This window comes from Neofelis nebulosa, chromosome 2 (genome assembly GCF_028018385.1).
Source record: "Neofelis nebulosa isolate mNeoNeb1 chromosome 2, mNeoNeb1.pri, whole genome shotgun sequence".
In the NCBI taxonomy this organism is placed as follows: Eukaryota; Metazoa; Chordata; class Mammalia; order Carnivora; family Felidae; genus Neofelis; species Neofelis nebulosa.
Genome location: NC_080783.1, coordinates 28,885,592 through 28,910,466, shown reverse-complemented (window position 1 = coordinate 28,910,466; position 24,875 = coordinate 28,885,592). Strand labels below are relative to the sequence as shown.

General features: G+C 43.1%; 1 long non-coding RNA gene across 4 annotated transcripts in view; it reads right to left on the bottom strand.

The window, feature by feature from the left end:
• The window catches only part of LOC131499430 (uncharacterized), a 76,453-nt gene that overhangs the window by 3,589 nt on the left and 47,989 nt on the right, over window positions 1-24,875 (bottom strand). For 3 of the 4 annotated variants that reach the window (XR_009255871.1, XR_009255872.1, XR_009255869.1), the window contains exons 2-4: window positions 5,483-5,567; window positions 4,820-4,930; window positions 2,144-2,997 (exon numbers count right to left, since the gene is read on the bottom strand). This is a non-coding gene — a long non-coding RNA (uncharacterized LOC131499430). Of the gene's footprint in view, window positions 1-2,143; window positions 2,998-4,819; window positions 4,931-5,482; window positions 5,568-24,875 lie in introns of those variants that run through there. The other variant, XR_009255870.1, reaches the window with a different exon arrangement.

The following is a 24,875-nucleotide window of genomic DNA, read 5'->3' as shown; positions in this document are numbered from 1 at the left end:
TCTAGGCTTCCTGCCCTGTGTTAATTATATTTCTGACCCAAAACCAACAAACTAAGAGGCTGCATGTTGTGATGGAGAGTGTGCTGGACCAGGAGCCAAAAACTGTGAAGTTTTGGGCCAATTCTGGAGCTAACCAGCTGTGTGACCTTGAACAAGTCATTTCATCTCTCCGAACTGTTGTCCCCTCACTTTTTCAATGAACAGTCAATAAAACTATGTCTATGATTTCTTCCCAAAGTTATGTCATTCTTTGATTCTGGTTCTCTTTATTCTTACTATTAATATACCCTGTAGAACAACATAGTTTACAATTCTTATACCCCATCCTAGGTCCTTATTACTATTTTTTTACCAAACATAAATTATTACTCATGAGCTATATAACACTAAAAATGAGCACTACTGGTTTTGCAATTGCAAAAACAATTTTGTTAAATTTATTCGAGGTATGATTCAGCAAATGAGGTATTTAACGTGCCACAGTGAAAGTAAACCTTGCTTTTAAAACCCAGCAAATAAAAACGGGATCTGAAAAGCTGGAGCTAAGACTGGCTGGGGTCCATCATCTTTATGAGAATAGAGGGACTAAGAACATAGCATTTGCCTAAGAACTGGGCAGATAATCTGGAGCAAGAGGGCAGGGGGTGGTAAATTGGTGGGAAAATTAAAGATGCATTTTTCCCCAGCTGTTTGATTTTTCACGCTGTTGAGTTCTGAGGTTACGGTATGTAACTCGAATATGAAACATCACTGGGAGGAAGGGAACTCATTTACTATTATGTTAGTTGTAGAATTATAACTAGGTGTAAAGCAAAGAAAGTAGTTATCTATTATTCATTCCTTCTGAATAGACATTTCCTGTCTGTGAATACAGAGCATGACTAGAATGCACTTGCCGAAAGTCAGGGATGCTGCGAGAGAACATTTCATTTTCATTTGATCTGACCTTGTGTATGATAATGGAGCTTCTTTAAAACACTGGCGCTTGTCTGTTCTCCTTCTATTGCACCCCTGAGAATTATTCCTACCCCTGGCCTCACAGGACAGAAAATTAACCTTAGAAGTTTTCAGTGACTTGCTCAAGTCATGGCAGTGCTGTCTCTTTAGGCAATCCTGAAGAGATCTGGCCACAAAAACCAGTCAAGTTACTTATCTGTGTAGCTATATGTGACAGCTTATATGACATGAAACATTTCTCTCACTGACATCTGAACCCACTAACTGGCATGTGAGATTGACCAGAAATTAACATACCTCATTGCTTAATCCAAGCATCTCTAAACCCGAGAAAGTGGCTTCTCTTTAGAGTGGTGGTAGGAAAGAGTCCCAGTGAGAGACGTCATACAGGACATAGGTGCATGGGACAGAAACATATCGGACATAGGTGGGCTGGCCACAGATCGATCAGACACACAGTGTCTCAGGCTCAACTGCTCAATCGACTGCTCTGTCTCCGCACCAAGGCCGCCTTGATCTGAATCAAAGCATAAAACCCCAAGCTGCAAAGAACCTCAGTGAACAGAGATAAGACTCCTGTAGGTTTCCTTCTTTTGTTTTTGTTTTCTCCAATTAAGTTATGCAATAAATCAACTTAAAAATTCAGTTTTGACCTAGAATCTAATCTACCCATTTGCTAAAAATTATTAAATCAGAACATAATCTCATTGAATTGATGTGTCATCCAGTTCAAGCCCTCCATAAGTTGATGGCTAGTTGGATGGCTACGTGGGTGGATAGATGGGTGGGTGGTGGAAAGATAGATGGATGGATGGATGGATGGATGATAGATGGATATGAAATGGATGAATTCCCTTTCCTGGACTACAGTTACGGGCTCCAACTTCTAAAAATACATCATGTATATCTTCATGTAGATACCCCCTTGCTAAAATCCTGCACTGATTAAAAAGTGAATCTAAATTTTCTCTGATGAGCTTTTTATCATGTTCACAAGAAGGAGAAGTCTGATATAAAGTAGTAAAACAAAAATAAACAAACCTATAATTTGGAGTAGCAGCTCTGGGGACAATAACAAGGTTTTCCAATCTCCCAGATCATAATTAACAGTGTAAAGAATTAAAGGGAAGTTCAGGAAGGAGTGCTTAAACCTTTTTGTAAATTTAAAAACAAGTAATGATCTCCATTGCTGTTCTCCAGGTTTATTCAAATTTGGACAATTAGGACAATTAAACATAAAACAGAGACAGTTCTAAAGAGGGAGCTGCAACAAAGCTGAATAATTGTTGGTACGGGCTATCAAATTTACATAAAAAAAGATTAAAAAGCTGATTTACATTTAAAAAACAAGATCAGGCAACATCTAAAATAGATAACACAACCCGCTGAGAAGAGTTCTTTTCATCAATAAAGGAGAAGCAAAGGTGATTATACATAACAAAACTAATCTTCTATATTGCTTTAATCACCTAAAACCACTTTAACTGTTTATTTGGGAACTGTTATGTGAAAAAAAAAAATATTGCATGTAAAAGTGTCTAATTTCCAGGTTGCATTAAAACATAGACACCATCAGGATTCTGTTTATCACCTGCTCTCTTCTCTAGATCCTGTCTTCTCTTGGTTATCAAAGTTTTCACCAATTGCAAACCTACCCATTCTAGAACTTGAAAATTTGCCATGTAATTGGCTTAACAGATGCTTCCAGAAGAGCAATTCTGTTTATTGTCACAGCATCCCATGAACAATGTAAATTGTAAAGCCTTTTCCTTCGTGGACTGAGCATCTATGCAGCATTTTGAACTTTTTTTCAAAATAAAGAACATAATTACCTGAAGTTCAATGTGTGCCATAACCAGATCCTTTGTTAATATTTACTCTGATGTGGGGTTTTCTTCCAAGAACAGTTATTTATTTGTTAGTTCAGTACCTTCATTATGTGAGCTTAAAGAATCAAAAACACTTAAACAGATCTCAATACTGGGAGCCCATTTGCCATTAATATATATTGTTGTTCTTAAAGCTTCTTGTTAAATCACCCTAGAAGTTAAGAAGAAACTTACAATTATCCCAGGCATGATTTTAGGCTGATTAAAAAAAACAGACAGAAGCTAGAAATTGGGATAAATTCCCATTTCAGTCCATTTGTCAACAAGTAATGAAATACTGATGATATCAAGAGATTTTTAATGTACCAAATGATGGGGTTCAAGACATACTGCCCCAAAATACGGCACCTCAGCATGTTGAATATCTTAAGCTAAAGGAATCTTGAGAAACACCGAGTGTAGGAAGGATTCACTAACTTCCTTCCCCCTTCTCCCCTAAAACAGGTGATAAGACCCTAGGTTGGGGCGCCTGCGTGGCTCAGTCGGTTGAGCATCCAACTCTCGATTTCGGCTCAGGTTATGATCCCAGAGTCATAGGACTGAGTCCCACATCGGGCTCCGTGCTGAGCATGGAGCTTGCCTAAGATTCCACCCGCCCCCTCTCTCTCTCTTAAATACAGAGAACAAACTAAGGGGGGCTAGAGGGGTGGGGGAAGGGAGGGACTAAATGGGTGATGGGCACTAAGGAGGCTATTTTTGGGGACGAGCACTGGGTATTATATGTAAGTGATGAATCACTAAAGTCTACTCCTGAAATCATTATTACATCTTATGTTAACTAACTTGGATTTAAATAAAATTTTAAAATTAAAAAAAAAAAAGAGGCTCTCGCCCTCTGCCCCTCCCCCATCTGAAAAAAATGAACAAAAATTTAAAAAATGACAATTCTCAGTTGAGAGGCACCCTCCCTATCCCTGGAAGAAACGAACAACCTTGTCTTCCAAGACCAGGAATCTTAACAAACAGGCCTTGCTAAGTTTCCCTCTGTTTACTACCTTTAGCTCGTACCCCTTTGTCCTATCACATTTCCCCATAACTTTCAGTTCTTTATCAAACCTACAGCATAAAAACACTGAGGGCCAGCCCTTTCTTTAGGTCTTCATCTCCTCATGAAGGCTCCCGTGTCACATGAAACTTATAGTAAAATATTAAACAAATATTCGTCTCTCCGTTGTTACGGGGGCCCCAGCTGAAAACCCAGAAAGGTAGAAGGAAAAAGTGTTTTTCCTCCCTCCACAACAGACCACAGATCAAACGACATGAATGAAAATGAAATTGAAATTTAAGACAAAAAAGGGGAAGATAGATTTGACTTTAGTCTTACAAGTTCTCTGAAAACTCTCAAATTTCCGTAGCTCCCGTAGCTGGCCGGTGCCCGCTGGATGTTATCTACTATTGCGTGTGTTTGTGGATCAAATAACAATAAAGGACTTCAAATATCTAGCCAAGGGGGGGCATCACTCTTCTTCTTATCGAATGAATCCTATTCCGCACTCATTTCTATTATAAAGAGGACATGTGATCCACAGGAAACAAAGAAAGATTGTGGCCAAAAAAGATGTGGCAAGAAGCTGGTCAGCACTCTGGCCTCTCTTGAACTATGGTCCCCAGTGTACTGAATTCCCCAGAAGCAGAAAACATCAGGTACCTTTACCATGGAGAGGCATCAGTTAACCCCTCCCCTTATCAGGTCGGTAAATCTGTAACTTCCTACATCTGATTTATTTTAAAGTAACGCCTTTAAAGAGTATCACAAAAGCTAGAGGACAAAATAAGTTTAAAGACAAGCCGGTAACCCCCCCCACACACATAGAATGAAGCAGTAACATAACTCCTATAATGACAGGATTCCAAAACGTTAAACCTCTACTAATATTTGTGGTTGTACTAATGCATCTCTTGCCTTGGGAACAGGGATGAGAGAAACATGGGATTGAATCCAAGAGAGAGAATGAGCTAAAACTAGGTGAGACCTTCAGTTTTGCCACTAAGGTTCGCTAGGACTCGGGGTCGGAGACTTCGCCTCAGCACATCTTAGCCTCCCCCCTTCAGCAGAATGACCTCGGTGGCTTTCCTGCCAAGCTCTAAGAGAAAATGAAAAGATGAACTTAGAAACTGCAAGTCACTATAGACGCCTTGGATACAGGTCCTATAAATATTTATTACTGTTGTTACTTCACAGTAAAACATGCTGCAGCCCCAGACATAACCATTTCAACTACACATACAACAGGAAGAGAAGACACAACGACTTCAACTACACATACAACAGGAAGGAAGAGAAGACAAAAGCTTGCTTTCACTAAGTACCATATGAACAGGAATCAGTCAGCATTCACCCAGGGAATATTTGTAAATGTCCACGATATGCTCATATAGGAAATACATAAAAGATACAGCCTATACTCCAAGAAGTATGCAAGATAAAAGGGGAAACAGGGCAAAAACATACAGAATATTAAAACATGCAACAAGAAAAGCTGTAAACAAAAGAACAAACAGGAGGTGGCTCTCATAGGCATAACAATGAGTGAAGGAGGCCAGACACAAAGGAATACATACTGCATGATTCCATTCTATATGAAGTCCAAGAATGCCACACCTAGTCTGTAATTAGAAGTCAGAAGAGTGCTTACCTCTTACTGGCGGGTGGATGATAATAGACTGAGAAGGAGCATGGGGCGCTGGAAACGTTCTAGATCTTGATCCAGGTGGCAGTTTCTGGGGAAAATACACAGGTAAAAATTCAGCCACCTGCATGCTTGAGATGTAGGTCTTTTATGTATGTTATACCACACATTTTTTTTAATTTTTTTTTTAAAAGAAGGGTACAGGTGCCTTTGACTCAAGTACAGCTCTGTAGAATTAGGCTTCATGAATGTCAGTGGGATACAGTAGTGCCCAGAGTGGCCACAGAGACAGGGTCCCTCAGAGATTGATTTAGGCTTCTGTGTGATGAGGGGCTCGATTTGGCAAAAAGGAAGGGAGAGGGCACTTTCCAAAAAGGAAGAGCAAGGAGTTCCCGGATAGTCCAAGGCCACGTTGGCAAATCATCAAAAACACCAGGGACCTAGGACCACAACCAAAAGCTCATGGCCGAAAGATCTGGCCAAATGCTCTCAGCAGAGCAAGTGGCAACCAGTGTCTCTGACTCAAGAATTTTGGTGACATAAGCTATCCAGAGACAGTTGAGGGTCAGGATGTTTAAAGTCTTCTCACTCCCGGTGAAAGTCAGAGCTCAAACAACTGTTTGGTCCACTGACGTGTCATATGCGGTCATCAAAATGGCGTCTATTTATCCCAAGAGCATCTGAGAAGCAGCGGCGGTCAAATCCACTGCGTGCACCACAGAGGAAGAGCACCTTTCTCTCTCCACCTCTCACACTTACCATTTCTCCAGCCATAAGATCAGGAGAAGGGCCAGGCTTCCTGAAGCAGAGCCTGAGATGGGAATTCAAGGGGGTGCATGATTTACTGAGGATGTACTCAAAAGAGAAAACTGTCAGAAGGTGAAAGGGACAGAGTGGGGAAGAGCGAAGCAAGGGAGGCCCCGGCCGAGGTGCAGCCCTTTAGGCAAGGAGTTTTGCCTTCTGTGCCATCATGTTAATCATTTACCACAGGATGGCTGGAGAGGACAGTAGCCTCCTGTCCGGCAGCTCCTGTTGGCCCCGGGCAATTCCTTGGAGAAAGGGAAGCTGGAGATAATGTGCCAGCCTGGTAGAAGGATGCAGGCTGGGCAGTGGCCACTACAGAAGCTACCAGAGCCCTCCGCTCATTCTTAAATTAGTTCATGTTGGTTGGGGCACCTGGGTGGCTCAGTCGGTTGAGCATCCGACTTCAGCTCAGGTCATGATCTCACTGGTTCATGGGTTCAGGCCCCGCATCGGGCTCTATGCGGACAGCTCAGACTCGAGCCTGTTTCAGACTCTGTGTCTCCCTCTCTCTCTGCCCCTCCCTTGTTTGCACTGTGTGTGTGTGTCTCAAAAATAAACATTTACAAAAATAAAAATCTTTAAAAAAAAATTAGTTCATGTCGGCAACCAGACCAGCCATTACACTGTCCTCATGATTTCAACTTCTCAAAAAACTTGTTTGTTTGCCCTACAAAAGAAATTTCATCTCAATAGCAGAGACACAGATGGGTTTTGGTGACACTTCACATCTCCTGTGTTAACAGCAATAGTAAACCAAAATGACAATCATAAGCAGTAGGCTGTGGTAATAGGCTCGTTTGCCTTCAGAAATGAATTCCCTTCAGATCCCAGGAAATTTGGGAATAAGAAACAGAATGAAAGTTCGGGAGGGGGACAGAGAGTGTCTTCTCCCAAGCTATAAATCATAGAAATTGAATTAGATCATCTCAAATTGAGGGACAAAAAGCCAGTTATAGATCCATTTCACGACACTGGCTGACACGGATTCCATTTGTGACTCACTGAGGAGCATTACTTATTCTGAGTGCTCCTTATTGTCAGAATAAGACAATGCAAGCACTTAACATGAAGACATGTGTAACGTTACTGGAGGACAGAGGGAAGAGGGAGATCCCACGGTTTGCCTAGAAAGCAAACAGCGTCAGGCGTATGCATTTCTGAAGACTGCTCTCAGCATCTCTGAGAAATTCTGCTCTTTGCATAGCTCAAAATTTATAAGATCCTATTCTCTTTCCAGACACAGTCAGCACAATCAAATCAGTTTAATCGCAACCTTAGGGCTTGACTAGACCAAAACCAGAAACGAACTATGTGTATCAGTCAGCGATCCAGCTAGGGTAACTTAAGGAAGAGTTAGTTAATGAAGAGTTTATTTGTGAGTGTGGGTAGGGTTAAGAGAAACCCACAAGGACGGTGAGGCACCTTGGGGCTAGCATTTCAGAACCGTCACCTGCCCTAGGTGAGAGGGGGAGGGAGCCACCCAGCGGGGCTGGGACCTGAGAGTTGTGGCCTCGGGGAGAAGGCTGCACCTTCTGGGAAAGCGAGCTGGGCAGATGAACACCCCACTCTCTTCTCCTGCCTACCTGTCAGTGCCACCCTTGTCTGAATCCATCCAGAATCTGGGGAACTCGGGTCTGCCCAATGCAGTCCACACAGGATACAGAGCAGGTTGGAAAAAAGTAGAGAGCGGATCTGGGGCAGCAAGCGGATAATATCCGACTATCCTGAGCATGGAGTTGATATCTTTTACAAAATGTTGGAAGTTACAGTTTTAAGCGGGGGGGTAAAAAAAAGTAGTTCCCTTCAACGTATTCCTTCTGGGAAGTGCTTCACGTATTATCGATAATAACAACTGCCATAGGCCAGGCACTGTACCAGATGCTTTACTGGTAGTTATTTTACGTTATTTAACGCTCATCATAAGTCTGTCTGATGGGTAAAATTAGCTTCATTTTGCAAATGATCAACCTGAGGCACATAGGGGGCCAAGTACCTGGCTTCACAGGGAGGCAGCACAGGAATCCAGGCAAGACCCGGGACACTCTGACGTCAAAGCCCGCGTGCCGTCTGTTCCATTTCCCTACAGCAAAGATGCTGCCGGTGCTGAAAACACTTTAGAAGTCCTCCCCTGAGTTGCTTCTAGAGTGTTTTGAAAAGCCTTACCCGCGACCCCCAAATCAGTCGCGTTACTCTATAGCCACACATTCTTCACAACAAAAGAAGATGGTGATGATTCACCCTCGCCACGTTCACCAGATGTAAGGCCGGATGATGCTTGACTATTTCTAAAAGTCAAATTAGATTCTCCCTCAAAGGACTGAGGATATTAAAAGGAAGCTTTGAAACATAACTCCAAGAAAGAAGTCTCAAAAAACAACATCTGTAAGGCTGGACATCCCAGTTCAGAAAGGGATGACTTTAAAACCAGTATCGGTTTTCCCACAGAAGACTCCAAGGCCCCCAAAAGGGGTCCATCGTTTCTTTAGGGGAGGCAAGAAAATTGGAAACAACCTAAATCTCCCAAAATAGTAATTAAACGTGTTTGCGCACCACCTGTGTCTACACCGCTTCCCACCCCACCTTCATCAGATGGAAACCAACAAGGGGCAGGGACTGGCTACCTTGTTCAACTGCTCTACCCAGCTCTGTGTACCAAGCTGGGCACATGGTAGGCCCTCAGTAGATATCTACTGAATGAATGAATGAATGAATGAATGAATGAAATTCCTCTTCCTTCCTAGAGCATAACCTTTGTGTAAATATCCCATACCTTGGTGTCATTCTGCATGAAGAAGAACCAGTTATGATGAACACAAAGTGTTTTGTTCCGTTACATATGAGACCAGCAAATCATCTACGGACTCATCTATGGGAAAGTAAGAAATAAATAACCCCCTCCTCATCTCATCCTCTACACTACACTCCCACAGCAGCTTCCCTCTCTCTCCCTCACACCCTCAAGTGTCAAAACAATCACCAGTTCTGTTTGGCAGGCACCAAGCATCCTTTTCTTGCGAGGCCATCCAAAAAACTAATGAGTATTATTCCATCTCTTCCACAGCCATATAATCGGCTAATACTGAAAGCGTTAAGAGAGACGGTGTTTTGCTGGTTCACATCTAAAATTTAGACAATCAACCATGAATGCCTCAGGCTGATCACATGCTGGGAGAAGCAATAATAGAACGTCTGGCCAGATTTCCCTGCCAACTGGAAGGCCCAGGTTGGGGAGCAGATGTGCTAGAGAGGTGATACATTTGGTTTTCAGTGGGGAGGGTCTGTGGGTCTCATCTGTCTTCCGCACCCCTACTGGTCAGTTCAGAGCTCAGCGCTAGTGACAGCTGCTTAAGGACCTGCCCTTGTGTGTGCTCTCCGGTCACGGGGGAGGGAGGTGGCCCACGGAGGACACGGCCCCACAGTGTTCTGTGACCCGCTGGCACTGCAAGGTTTTGCTCACGGGCTCCTTTTTGGTGTAGAGTCACCCCTTCCTTTCCCCACAGCCAGAGTTTGGTGGCATTCTCTTAGGTGATCTCGCCCCCCGCCCGCCCCCCACCCCCCCATGCTAGGGAAGTCTAGCTCCTGCGTGTGGAAGCAGCCTGCAGATTCCGTGTCAGCTGGAAGCCACGGATGACCAACTGCAGAATCAATAGGCCTCTGTCACTGTCACGTGAGGGAGACCCCGAGCTTATCAGCAGCATCATAATAAGTACTTATTTGCCTGACATCTCTTCAATCAATAACTTTGTTATTGTTTGCATTATCTGACTATAAGTTTGGTCAATATACCCAGCTAATGGGTAACATGAGCCAGGATTGCATTTCAATTTTTTTTTTCCCCTTAAGTTTAACTCTCTGTGTGCCAGGTAGGAGTCGTTAAGGGAACCTCTCCAGCTTTACTTTGCCTTTTAGGAGTTTTATAGAACCTCTACAAGATATGAGCTGTCTTGAGACAAGGAAATCAATGTTGCTCACATCTAACCCAAATTAAATAAAGCCTGCCTTTCTTTGCTATTATTTTTATTAGGTTTTCACAACGATGGGCAGATGGGTGCGTGTGTGTGTGTGTGTGTGTGTGTGTGTGTGTGTTCTTTACTTAATGCATTGGAGAGAAGAGAATACACGTGCTAGCAGGTGGATCAAAATGCACAAAGCAAATGGTATCAGCTGGGTGGAAAGGGTGTATGGGTCTAAAGAGGTTTTGAACCCCTCCCCATGATCAGCCCAAGATATATATGGTAACACCACAATACAAACAAATATCCTTGAATTGTGTCACAAATCTGCAACATATTGGAGGGACCTGACCACTGTCACGTGAATTACTGGCAGATGGCCCAGCACGTGGCGGTGGCTTTAGCTGGCCTCTGACCCTTCTCAGGATTGCATGTGGCTCTTGGTTGAGATCAGGCCCCAAAAGGTTATGGCTAATGATAAAAAAAGAAATAAAGCTTGGAGTAACAAAGTGTGCCTTGCACAGAATGCTCTGATATTCTTGTCACATTAAAAATATTTACTGGCGGGGCGCCTGGGTGGCGCAGTCGGTTAAGCGTCCGACTTCAGCCAGGTCACGATCTCGCGGTCCGTGAGTTCGAGCCCCGCGCCGGGCTCTGGGCTGATGGCTCGGAGCCTGGAGCCTGTTTCCGATTCTGTGTCTCCCTCTCTCTCTGCCCCTCCCCCGTTCATGCTCTGTCTCTCTCTGTCCCAAAAATAAATAAAAAACGTTGAAAAAAAAATTAAAAAAAAAAAATATTTACTGGCTTCTCCAGTCCAGATTTAGTGGCAACCCCAAGTACTGAAGGAATAAACAAATTACTCACTTACCAGAATGAGTCTGATGGTATCATCTCCTGTTTCGTTTTTCTGCCTTTTGGTGCTTTTTTTTTTTTCTTTTTTACATTGGTTCAAATAAGTCACTCATATATAACTGCACTGATAATGGAGTAGAAATATACAGATCACAGGCAGCTTTCTTTTTAACAAATTAATTTTAAAAGTGTGCTGCGGGAGTTTCCCGTTGCAAACCACGGCTTCCCGGGTCGTACCTGGGCAGACCTAGAGCCCATCGAGGCTGGCCCCTGAGTTTACAGCTGAGGCCAGAGAGGGGGGGCAGCTGCTCAAGGCAAACCCAGTGTCATTCATCCCTGCTCTAGATCTTAAATCCCTGCCTTCAGCTCCCCTGCTCTCCAGGCCTCCCACACACCTTTGGACTTTTCCGTCCTTATTTCTCCACTTCTCATCCTTCATCTGTTCATTTCTTGGCTGTTCATTAGTGAGGACATGGAGACAAGGGGTAGCTGCTTAGCATGAGGCAAACATTTGCCCTCTCTCACCCCGGCTGTGTCATTCAGGCCCGCTTTGCCTCCTGTAAGGAACAGGAAAACAGGAGGAGGGGCATGGGAAACAAAGACAGTGCCAGAGAGTGAGAAATGACATAGGAAAGGTGAGGGGGGTGGCGTGCCCATCTAGTCAGCCACAGGAGGTGTGAATAAACTCCTGCCCCAATGCTCTCCTTCCGTCCTGCTCTGACTATTAACCTAAAGTCCTAACAAGAATTGATCCAGCTAACAAATAGATCCAAAGGGGCTAACGGGATGGATATGGATGTATCATGGGAAATAATGAGTCATGGAAAATTATGAATGGAAAGCAAGTGTGATCAATACATGGCTATAGATGTGAGGGAGTGGGTAATGATTCCGAGGACTGACTCCTTTGTTTCGCATCATGACCGATGGCGTTCTGGATGTGCTACCCTAAAATACGCACCTTGGTCTGTTCGATATATTTAAGCTATAGGAGTTCAAGATACAGCAGGTGTAGGAGGGACTCTCTAAGTTTCTCGTCCCCCCTGAAAGAGGTCATACATAAGAGCGTCACGGGAGAGGTGCCCTCCCTATAAGTGGAGGAGGAAAGGAGTGTCCTCGTCTCCCAAGATGGAGGGACACTGAAAAGAACCCAAACCAACAGACCTTGCCAAGTTTCCCACAGTTTACGCCATTGAGCTCCTACCCTTTGCCTTATCGTATCTTTCCATGACTCTTCATTCTTCATCCAACCTACCATAGAAACACTCAATTTTAACCATTTCTGAAGGCCTTCATTTCCTTATGAAGGCTCTTGTGTCACATAAAATTGATGTTAAATTAATATGTTTGCTTTTCTCCCATTTATCTGTCTTTGTCACTTTAATTTTCAGAACCAACCAGGGATCCTAAGAAAGTAGAGGAAAACTTTTTTCCTTCCCCACATGACATTTATCACTGGAACACGTGTGCTCCAGATTGAGCCATACAACCACGACCAAGGTTCTAGCATCCTGTGCTGATTGACTTGACTGAACCCAGCATACCTTTTTTTTTTAATGTTTATGTTTATTTATTTGTGTGTGTGAGAGAGAGAGAGAGAGAGAGAGAGCAAGCAGGGGAGGGTCAGAGAGAGAGGGAGACACAGAATCCAAAGCAGACTCCAGGCTCTGAGCCGTCAGCACAGAGCCTGACACGGGGCTCGAATCCATGAGTTGTGAGATCGCGACAAGAGCCCAAGTCAGATGCTTAACTGACTGAGCCACCCAGGCATCTGAACCCAAGTTACTGCTTTAGCTTTCTTATCTCCTGGCTAAAACCAAATGCCGAGACTCCACATTTATGTCCTGCTCTTTTTCTTTCAGTCACATGATCCTATCTTTCAAGTAGAGGTGACATGCAGAGAGAAGGTTATTGACAGGTGCCACATGATCTCGTGTGCCTGTGAACCTCAGAGAGAGCTCAAGGAGAAAGGAGGGTCCAGCTGGGTTGTGTGGAATATTCCTGCACCGGGCATGCCGAGTCGGTGACATAGTCAGTACTCCAGCCTGAATGCAGCCTGTTCCTTTCCCCTTGTGTGCAGACGTGTTTTCCTTTGTTGCCCACTCCACAGTCTACAATCCTAAATTCTAACCAGGTTTCCCCGGTCGTGAACTGGCAGGTTTTAGTTAATGATCTGCCCTTTCCAACACAGAATTCTGATATAGGACTGACTCAAGGTTTCCCAATTCCTGGCCAGCAAATAACAGGATGCTGTAGAAATTAAGTTCGTTTAAGAAAGCCGGTCCTTTGGGGCTCTTGGGTGGCTCAGTCTGTTGGGAGTCCGACTTCGGCTCAGGTCATGATCTCACAGTCTGTGGGTGCAGGCCCAGCATCCGGCTCTTGCTGACAGCTCGGGGCCTGGAGCCTGCTTCAGATTCTGTGTCTCCCTCTCTCTCTGCCCCTCCCCCACTCACACTCTGTCTCTCTCTCAAAAATAAAATATAAAAAAAACATAAAAAAAAGAGAAAGCCTGTCCTTTGTGCTGTAAACTGAAACACAGCCATTCAGCCTCTCCAGTCATCGTCAGACCCGTGTTTCTTGCACACAGAATGAAGTTGGAAGGTCAAAGCCCGAGTCGTCCGTCGCTGCATCCTATGCTCTTGCTTTGTTAGGCTGGCAAGGAAGTGCCTGATTCTGGTATATTTGCATTAGTCCTACTAACACATTTCCAAGTTCTCTCTCACTGCCACATTCCTTGAACCAGGTCAACTCTGGGGGGAGAGGTTTGCTTTTCCTTCCTGTAACCTCCGAACTGATTTAATTAAGCATCTCCTCCAGCCCCGATTTATAGGCTGGAAAGTGTTCTCGCAGCAGCCCCTCGATGTGCTGTGTTTTTCAATGAGCAGAAAGGCAGGAAGTTCAACGGAAACACCATTCTGAGTGTCTGCCGCCACCTTGAGAGCAGGTGCCAACGAGCACACTCTTCTCTGAACATTTCATGGCAAAGGGTTAGATAAATGAGCAGTTTTCCTTCGGTAACTTAGCACAGTTCTAGAAGTCTTGATGAGAGGATCACTAAATCCTTCCCCACCCCGGGCTCCTGGGGAGGGCAAAGCTTTCTCCCCAGCCTCCTGCCGTGAGGAAATAACCTTTATATCTTTATTTTAGAAATCACACAGTTTTGGGGCGCCTGGGTGGCTCTGTGGGTTAAGCGGCCGACTTCGGCTCAGGTCATGACCTCGCAGTCCGTGAGTTAGAGCCCAGCGTGGGACTCTGCGCTGACAGCTCAGAGCCTGGAGCCTGTTTCGGATTCTGTGTGTGTCTCTCTCTCTGACCCTCCCCCATTCATGCTCTGTCTCTGTCTCAAAAATAAATAAACGTTAAAAAATTTTTAAAAATTTAAAAAAAATCACACAGTTTTTTTTCAAGGTTAAAACCAACACTAAGAAAACTTGAACACACAAGGGTAGGAGGGCTGAAGAAAGCAAATGGGCAAAAAGAAGAAAGGATGTCTCGGCTGAGTCTGCCCCTAGTGACATTTGGCTCTACGGTCAGACCCCGGATGTCCTCTCCCCGTTTGACAATCCCGACCTTGCAACCTGCCACCCAGGAAGGAGGGAAACCAAACTTCGCATAGGAAATGCCCTCTCCTGGTCTTTCAAAAGCTTCAACCTCAGAATGAAATCTGACAAAAGAAACAAATTAGATAAATTGCCGCGCTAAGGGTTTTGGATTGCTCAGATTAAAGAATCTGCAGCGTTGTTGGGCCAGGGCGCAATCATCTTCTGCAGTCTGGGGCAAAAATAAAGTTTTCCTCCCTTCGGCTGTCCTCGCTGGCCAGGGTGCATTTTCTGAAGATAATGAATGGACCCAGGGACCTACAGAAACCTGAGCGTCCGTGAAAGCCAGGCAAGTAACATGCGTGAATGAGACTGGATTGGTAAGAAATTGTATGCAATCCTTCCAGATTTTTAAATGTTAACTCATTCAATTAAAAGAAAACACACTGTTCCTTTGATGTTTATTGAGCACTTTCTATGTTCCAGGCATTTATAAATCCATTAGAAAGCACATCCTCACAAGAGCTGTGCGAGGCAGACACCGATCGCAGATGGGGAAAGGTAGGTCTAAAACGCAAGACCGTCTGCCCACAGCAGACTCCGCGTTTTATCCGCCACCCCAGACTGCCCGGGAGTTTCACAGACAGAGAAGCTGAGGCTCCCTGGGGTTAAACAATGTGGCCAGGATCTTAAAAGAGCAGGGTGATTTTTAAAAAGAAGTCATCAAACCACAGAAACAGAACAGAATGTGAAAGAGACCCGCTGGAAAAGAAAAAAGAAACATGAGAAAAAAGATAAATGCCATTGTTAGATCAGGACAGCTTTGACCTAATGGCTGCCCAGGCCATAAGATAAAGATGTTTTATTGAAAAAAATTGTGACATTTCCAGCATAAAGGATGTTGCTTCTATTATTATTGCTTGTGTTTGAAACCAAATGGTGGATGTTTGAAACTCAAAACGGTATCTGTGAGGTTCAAATTTAGTAACCATCCTGTGATTTGTGTGGGCAATGCTGCCCTCTCATGGCCAACTTCTTCATAACATGATTCTGTGAAAAAAAAACCCGGACGTTTTCGTGTTCTTTATTCTCCCAAAGTACTTTGAAGAATTTTGCATCCCTTTACCGTCATATAGGTGCATATAATACATTAACTTACATAACAAAATACCCTCTGCACATTTTTATATCTATATCTGGAACTGGTTTATGCCGTTTTTGCATGTGTTTTATAGGGCATTGGAGGGAATGGAAAATAAATCATGGTGCTGCTGGGCTCCTGAATTCAGTTCTTCAGGGAGAAATGTTTTTCTCATAACAGAAAACTTAGAAGAACTCCAGAGCAGGAAATTTTTTTTTTGAATGTCTCTAATCTGAACACAATCTGACGGAAATGACTGCCCCCTTCTATTCCGGGGAGAAGGTTTTGTTATATTTGAAGGAAACAAATCAGTTCATGAATATATTTTTAGGCAAAAACAACTGTTCGTGGTTGTGAATGGAAAATCACCTTCTAGTTTCCTGCAGGGACAGATCACCTGAAATTACAGAGAAATTGCAGACCAGGAGGAGACTGTCAGATAAGATTTACCAAACCAAGGGTAGACACTGCAAGGCAATTTTCTTAGACTGAGTGACAGGTCTCAGAACTACTAACCAGAAGCCTCCTGCCTCCAAGCCTGTGCCATCAGCCCCTGTCCCATGACAGGGCACACCTCTGCGGGAGCCGTGATGCGGACAGTGGGTAGACAGCAGCCCTAGGAGAGGAGATGTCTTGAATGGAGACAAAACCGGGGAGCATTTTGTAAAGAAGAAGAAATCGAGCCACCCTCAGGTTCCCTCTTGAGGAACATTTCCAAGTTGAAAGGAAGATTTTCACCCACCAGATCCATTGTTGTTCCTGATGGAACTTTAAAAATATTTGAGCGTGCCAAGGATACACCTAGGCCTGCAAGGCACCCTTGACTTGCTAATCTACTGGTGTGGATGGCAGTGTTTGTTTTTAATCAGGATGTTTTCCATTAAAATCCTAGTTTTGATTTTTCCGTAAAATCAGGAGGCCTCACAGCACTGGGTGCATTTTCCCACTAGAGCTGAGGAGTGGCTGTCCCCTTTGGAGGGAACATGCACACCGTCATTTGTCACAGTCACCACCTCTCCCTAACGCATACCCAGCCCATTTTACTGATTTATAATGTGTGTCTGTGCCTTACAGACCTTGTTGTTATATGTACCGTTTTGCTCTAGTTCAGAGAATTGTGATGCACACACTTACTCTCTAGCAGCCACAAGGCTCAGCACATTTAAATGGCAATCCGGTTTGAGGGAGGGGAGGGCCAAGTTTATGAGCACTAATTCTGATATATCTCTTTTCATCTCATGTACGCTTTTCCTCCACCGGCTCCCTTTATCATTACAACTTCCCGTAAGGGGTTCGGGCATTGTCTGGGTTAAAAATTATCCCTAAAGCACCTGAAGTTTTGGTAAAGACAGTTTTTATATAAATCTATACTTAAAACAATTAAAACAGACTAATGGAAAGCACATTGAATTAGGAAACAGAAAACCTGGAATCTTATTCAAACTTCTTCCCCTGATAACTCTGTGGCATTAAGTAATCCACTTAAACCCTCTTTACCTTTTAATACTTCATAAATAAGAGATAACAATACTTGTTCCTTCTACCTCGCTGGGATTTTGCAACAATAACCATAAATCAGAAGACATCTGAGTCTACAGAAGAAACGTATCCTATAAAGACCAAGATAGCATTACCATGATGCAGCAGTAGATATCAAGTAAATATTAAAGTGTTATTCAAAGTGGGCTTTATGAAAAAGGAAGCTATACAATCATATCTTTGGAGAATATACACCAAGAGGTTAATACTAGTTCTCTCTAAGCGTGGGATTTGGGATGGTTTTTCCCCCCTTTGGCTCATATCTACCTTTAACTGTTTTTATAATGAACGTGTGTTAGCTGTGTAATATACACACACACACACACACACACACACACACACACATATATATATATATATAACAAACAATAACAAAAAAGACAAAGGTTGGGAGCAAGGACATAAAACTTCTTACATTTTTTATTTTAATGGACGTGAGCAGTCATTGATTTCTACTAAAACCATTTGTAAATTTCTTTTTTTATAGTTCATGTATATGTAATGTTAGAACCCTAAACATTGAAAACTCCTGGGAAGTATCTTTAACGTAGTGCCAGCTGGCAAGCAGGCTGGACTAACCAGAGGGACAACTAGCTGTTTTCTCCCTTCCCCATCCTAGTATTCATCTGATCAGAAGCGATCAGGCAGACTGATCCAAGCACTGCAGAAGTTTAATCTCCAATTCCCCCTTTCATCCCCAAGAGCACATAAACTTCTGTGCCTGGGCTTCCATATCAACAATGTGGGGTTTCTGATTCTCAACATGCTCTAATAATTTTGCCCTTTGTAGAGAAACTGTCACTACACTCCCAGATTGAAGATCACTGTAAACCAGCCCTTCTCAACTCAGGGAGATATGGCACACACACCCCCCCCCCCCCCCGCTCCAACAGGGGACATCTGGCCATATCTGGACATGTTTTTGATGTCACGCTGGGGGAGGGACACTACTGGCATCTAGTGGGTAGAGACCAGGGATGCTCCTACATATCCTGTAGGTCACAAGACAAACCCCCACAACGAAGAATGAATGTGATGACCCCCGCAGCGAAGGGGTTGAGAAGCCTTGCTTCAATGAAAAATGCTCTAAGTTCATATAGAAGTGTCTTTCTGTAGTTACAAGATGAAGGTTATCAACTTTGTGCCTAATAATTAAGAGAGGAGAGGCCTTGCATATCCAGCAAATTAAAAAAAAAATTTTTTTTATGTTTTATTTTATTTTTGAGACAGAGACAGAGCATGAGTGGGGGAGGGTTAGAGAGAGAGGGAGACACAGAATCCGAAGCAGGCTCCAGGCTCTGAGCTGTCAGCACAGAGCCCGACGCGGGGCTCGAACTCACAGACGGTGAGATCGTGACCTGGGCCGAAGTCGGAAGCGCAACCGACTGAGCCACCCAGGCGCCCCACATATCCAGCAAATTTAAATTACCTGATAAGTTGGTATTTCATAAAATATTTGCTACTCCTTTTCATAATATCAATTGTTCCCTATAGAATGAAATTATTTCTTCTTAATACCCAATGTATTTGACCTCTGTGGACGGTGACACCACAGAAGAAAAATCCGGGAAAGAGTCATGAAGAGCTCGATTTGTCACTGTTTACATTTCTCTTTGCTCAGGAAGATGAGAGAGAGAATGAGCTAAATGCTTTGCTGGAATAAAATAAAACCCACACCCACAACATCATATAATGCTGTGACAAGACATCACTCCCTTGAAACTCAGAAACACTCTCACCAAGAAACGTGGAAGCTCAGGGTTGCATAAATAAAAAGGAATTAAAAAAAAAAACTTATTCCAAAAAACAGTATCCTTAACAAAGGAACATCAGCTCTACATGAGAATTTTTAAAACACTCAGGTTGGAGTAGAACAGAAGCAGGAAGATATATTTAGACACAAATGCCATAACTGTTTTCCTTTGAAAATCACTCTCCCGAAAGTTCCCTAATTAGGCAAATTAAAGGGATTTTAAATGCCTTCTCATATTTGTTTATTAGTGTAGATTATTGTTTCTTTTTTGTTTGCAAATAGTACAAGACAAAACGGGTTTCATCAGTCAAGGATATTATTCAGGATAAAAACTAGCAGTTATTTGGGGGGGGGGGGGATGAAAATTTATACTTGCTTTTAAAACCCCTATCACCACCTACAGATGAGTTATGGAATAAGAATGGGAAGGGAGAGAGAGGAAAAAGACTCATGGAGACTTTGCCTTTAACATCTTTGAGCTGAATCCTTGATATTCATTATTAATGCGTTACGTTCGTAATGGTCATTACAATCAAAATTTATTTGCCCGATTATTCCCTTTTTGACCCATGGGTCACAGAGCATCTTATTTACAATTCCGGTTCAAAAGGAAATTGAAGAAGGGGAAGAACACAAAAATAGCCTTGTTGCTGTGTTGATGAACAAGCTGAGTTGGGCCTCTAAACCCCTGACCTCACTTTTGGGATTTGGTGCAAGAGAAATGCGTGTTCAAGGGAGGGCTGGGCAGAATGCCGGCCAAGTACGCAGCACTGGCTCTCATGTAGCCGCTTAGACGCCAGATAACGAGAAAAAAAAGACAGACGTGAGGGTTAATGAAAGCCTAATAAAATCTACTTCAAACCACGGCAGGGTAGGGTCAAGAGACCTCGGGAGAATCCCAAAGCGGACATGAGTGACAGCTGAAGTCAGCATCTTTCCCGGAAGGTCCCATTGCCTTACTTTGGTTGGCACCCAGCTCAAGAGCCCATCACATTGGCTCAGGGCACTCAGCTTGCAGAGCTGCTTCTCCAGCCTTCAAAACCATCTTAGCTGCTCCCGATGTCCCCCTTGGGCCCAGTCAAAGATGTCAAAGCAGACACAGGCTGAACATGCACAGAGGAGGAGGGGGAGGAGGGGGAGGAGGAAGAGGAGGGAGAGGAAATAACCAGAAAGCACCCATGAAAACGTGCATGGGAGAAAAGCAAGCCCATACTTCCAGATGGAGTCTATTTTACTTTTAGATAAATAATTGGAAATATTATATAATACAGGCGACTGGGTGGCTCAGTCAGCTGGGCATCTGACTCTCGATTTCGGCTCAGGTCATGATCTCATGGTTTGTGAGTTCGAGCCCCACGTCAGGCTCCATGCTGACAGTGCAGACCCTGCTTGGCATTCTCTCTCTGCCCCTCCCTTGCTCGCATGCCCGTTCTCTCTCTAAATAAATAACTAAACTTAAAAAAAAAGAAAAATTATATAATAATAGCTAACTTTTATTGTTTACTACATGCCAAGTTCTTTCTAAATACTCAGCATATATTAACTCACTTAATCGCCACATCAGCTCTCTGTAGTTTGGACCACCATCACCCACTTTATGGATAAGGAAACTGAAGCATATATCCCTGGTTACAAGCTAGTAAATGACAGACCTGGAAAAAGATTCTGGATAGTCTGATTTATGAGCCCGTGCACGTCCTTCACTGTCTTACGTCGGCACTCACTTACCCAATACCTATACCGGATAGCTATTAGCACATTCTATATTTTATACAGAGACTGAGAAGTAGAAAGGCTGTGTGACCATCCCACAAGTGATGATGCAGTGAGAATCCAAGTGTCTAAGGCTGCTATTATGTTTTTCGGCAGGACTGATCATATTTAAGCAAACAACTTAACGAAAACACCCCTGGAACCAAGTCCTATTCAACAGATACATTAACATTATAAGTAAATAAACACACACACACACACACACACACACACACACAAATGAAGATAATATACCCTTTGTACCAGTGAGATTGTTCTCTAATTACTTTATGTACATGAATGCCTGAAATTGCACTGATAAGCCCCTTGAGTGCAGGAACATATATTTTGTTTGTAAATATCCTAGTATACTGACATGAAGTATGCCTGGCAATTACTAGTATAATGAGTCAATCAATCTATCAATCAACCCACATTTATTTGTTGAATGTCTACTATCAGAGGCATCAGAAAATGAAAGGTCATAAGAGAAATAGATTAACCTTAACTTCCACTTAATGGCAAATGGGGTAAAGTAAATACTTTAAAAATCAGGAATAGAAGCATACCCCCTTCTTCATTATCAAAAGAACTCAATTTTGTTGGGGGTGGCCAAGTACCCCTCCCCTCTCCCAGATTCCCTTATGGATAGAGGTGACCGTGGAAATCAGTGCTGGCTGATTGCTAATGAAAGCAAGAATCACAGGGCGGGGCTTCCAGGGGACCGTCTGGGGCAGGGGCGCGGGCCTCTGCCTTTCACTCTGCACTTTCTCCTTGTTTAACTTGCTAGAGCATAAACACAATGCCTGGTGGTGAAACCACGGTGACTGGAAGGAGCCCAGGTCCTCAGTGACTTCCTCAGGCACCAGCACCTGCTTTGGACGGCCTGCCCAGATTCTTTGTCCTGTGAGGACAACGCCAATGTCCTTTGTGTAAGCTGAAGAAACCAGGTCTCTCTTCCGTGCAGATGAACTAAATCCTAACTGACGGGGATGGCTTACTGGGTCTGAACTTTCTCTCCTTTTCCTGGTTTTGAGGAGTACGTGTCTTCTGATTCCGCCTACATGATCACAGGTAGACATATGAGAAAAAGGGAAAGAAAAACCGAAAGGGGTACAACGCAGCATTACTAATTGTGCATTATGTAACTTTTACAGGTTTAGCTATTTGGGGAAAGTATCTGGAAAGAAAAACAGATTTGTTATAATTTTTTTTTCCTGCCATGTCCCCCCATCTGTTTATTTTTTTACACCTCATTTTGATGAAATCACTGCTCATGCTATTTTCCTCCTAAGGTCTCTTCAATATGAGGTTTTGAATGATTTCCTACTTGGCTTCTCCAGTTGATTTTAATTTCCATTTTTTGCTCCAAAATAAACTCCTAGCATGACATACAGGATCTTCTAGACCATAGTGGGTTTGCAACATTACGTAGTGTATTCTTAGCGTTGATATCTTTATCACTCCTGAATGGTAGCTGTTCCACTCAAGTCTTCATAGAACTTCTAAGGAGGCCATTAAAAGACTGTTCAAAAGTATTGCTAAAGGAATCAGCATGCTCTTTCCAATGTTCAAATAGTCTTCTGCTCACCGCCCAGCCCTAATAACCTCAAATAGCAAAGGAAAAAATATTTAAGTCAAGCTCAGTACTTGTTAAAATATTATATATATTTTCAACTTCACAGAAGTTAAAAAATTAGAAACATAAAGGTAACGTTAAAAAAAACTTTTCGAAGTTAATGTCAATATATCCCCAGGTAAACTCTATCTCAGGTAAAAACACCATCTCACTGTACTTAAGTGCCTCATTGTTGAGAGAAAACTTGGCTTGAGATTAGGAATTTATCAGAATGGCTGCTTTATTTACCGCCAACGTGAGTCCTCCCCAGCTTTCAATTAGTCCATCAACCTAACTTTGAACTTGGTCATAGGAAAAAATAGTCCAACATAGACGTAGTAAATGAAGAAGCAAACTCAGAAAAACTTGCCTGGTCTTTATTCAAGTTCCATAAACTCATAAATAACTAGGAGACGAAGTGTGGGGTGGACGAATTGCTCTGTGGTATGGGAAATTTATTCTCTCTGGCAGTCTCTGGCTACTCTTTGTACAGCCCCTAACTACAGATGACTACGCCACCCAGTTTTCTCCAAAACTCCCCTTTCCTCTACCTGTGTTCTTAGGCACTTCTTCCTCCTGGCTCTCCTCTCCCTTCTCCTCCCTGACTATAACCCGTGTGCTATTGCAGGACAATTCTGTGGGGGCAGTCGAGGAGAAACAAGGAAAATGTGGGGAAGGACAAAGGGGTAAACCTTCATTCTTCACTCCTTCTGTCCCTTATAGTTTCTTCCATGGCCTGCTGGGGGAGGGAAGAGAAGCCTTCTACCACACACAGCGCACAAGTCCTTCGTGGTCTGGTTCCTGCATTTTCAAATGTAGCGTAATTGCCTAAATGGACCAATTCCTCGAGGAACCGTACCCAGCTCAGCTGGAGCATCAGCCGGTGTGGGCTAGGCAGCCCCCTGACCTCTTAAGCAGTGCATTCTTCTCCTGCACTCTTTCCGCATTTCACACCTTTCTACACAGGGAGCAGCTTGAGAGCAAAAAACATCTTTCATCTATATTTCCAGGGCCTAGCAGCCTTGCTCAGTGACTGGCTCAAAAAACCAGTTGTTTAACAAATATTTGTCGTAGCATGAACGCATAGCCCCAAGATTTTTCCAACTGCCTCCTCCCATTGCCCCTGCTCTGGTCTCCACCCAGGTTTCCCCTCACCAAAGTAACTCTTACGTGGTGAAGAGGGAAGGTGAAGTGAATTGAGGTGTTTTCTTGAAATGGAAATGAAGCTACTTAGGTCGTTTTGCTAGGCTGAGATCCAGAATTATCATCCGTGTGAACCTTGGTCTCTAAATGTGGGGGGTGGGGGGGAGATGTAGTAGGGTGTCCCTGGAGAGGCTGACTTCCCTTAAATGGGTGGGGCTTTTTAAAAGAACAAAGGTGAAGATATGGTTATAGATAAAAACAGCCAACATGCAGTTAGCCTTTATTCTTTTAAGATGCTATTGTAATTATGTTACATCTATTGCCTCCTTTACTCCTTTAGTTAACTCTATGAGGTCTTAATGTTCTCCCTGAGTTAGAACTCAGGTACCTTTTCTTCAATCCGTTAATATCTACTCAACGAAGTATTACTAGGCATTGAGAAAAAAAAAAGTGTGTGTCTGTGGAATCTTAACAACAACAACAAAAAAGAAACAACTTAGAGAGAACAACAGATTGGTGGTTACCAGAGTCGTGGAGTGAGGGGTGGGGCGAATGGATGAAGGTAGTCAAAGGTACAAACATCCACTTATAAGATATGTACAGCCTGGGGACGTAATGTACAGCACAGGGACTACTGTATTGTATATTTGAAAGTTTCTAAGAGAGTAGATCTTAAAAGTCCTCATCACAAGAAAAAAATATTGATGTTAACCAAACATATTGCAGTGATCATTTCCCAATATATATATGTATGTCAAATCATCATGTTGACCCCTAAAACTTACACAATGTTATGTGTCAGTTATATCTTAATAAAGCTGGTGGGGGTGGGGGGGAATGGAACAGCTTCCAAAAGAAAAACATAGTAAGACCTCGGTTTGCAAGAATAATTCGTTCCAGAAACACGCTTGTAATCCAAAGCCCTTCTATATCAAAGCAAATTTCCCCATAAGAAATAATGGAAACTCAGATGATTCGTCCCACACCCCAAAAATATTCATATAAAAATGGTTGTAATGCTGTAATATAATACCAAATAATGAAGAAAATACAAAATTTAAAGAAAAATAAATTAATCTGAACTTACTTTTGAAAACCTTCGTGGCTGGTGGGAGGGAGACAAGAGAGAGGAGAGTTATTGTGTAGGACAACTTCCACTATCACTAACGGAATCATTGCTATCTGTTGGCTGAATGGAATCTTTTTTGTAGCACAGTATTAATAAACTTGTCATATACTATATTGAATGTAACTGGCAATAAGGAGCAGAAGAAAGGGTCTCTATCTGCAGGCAGCCTGACCTAG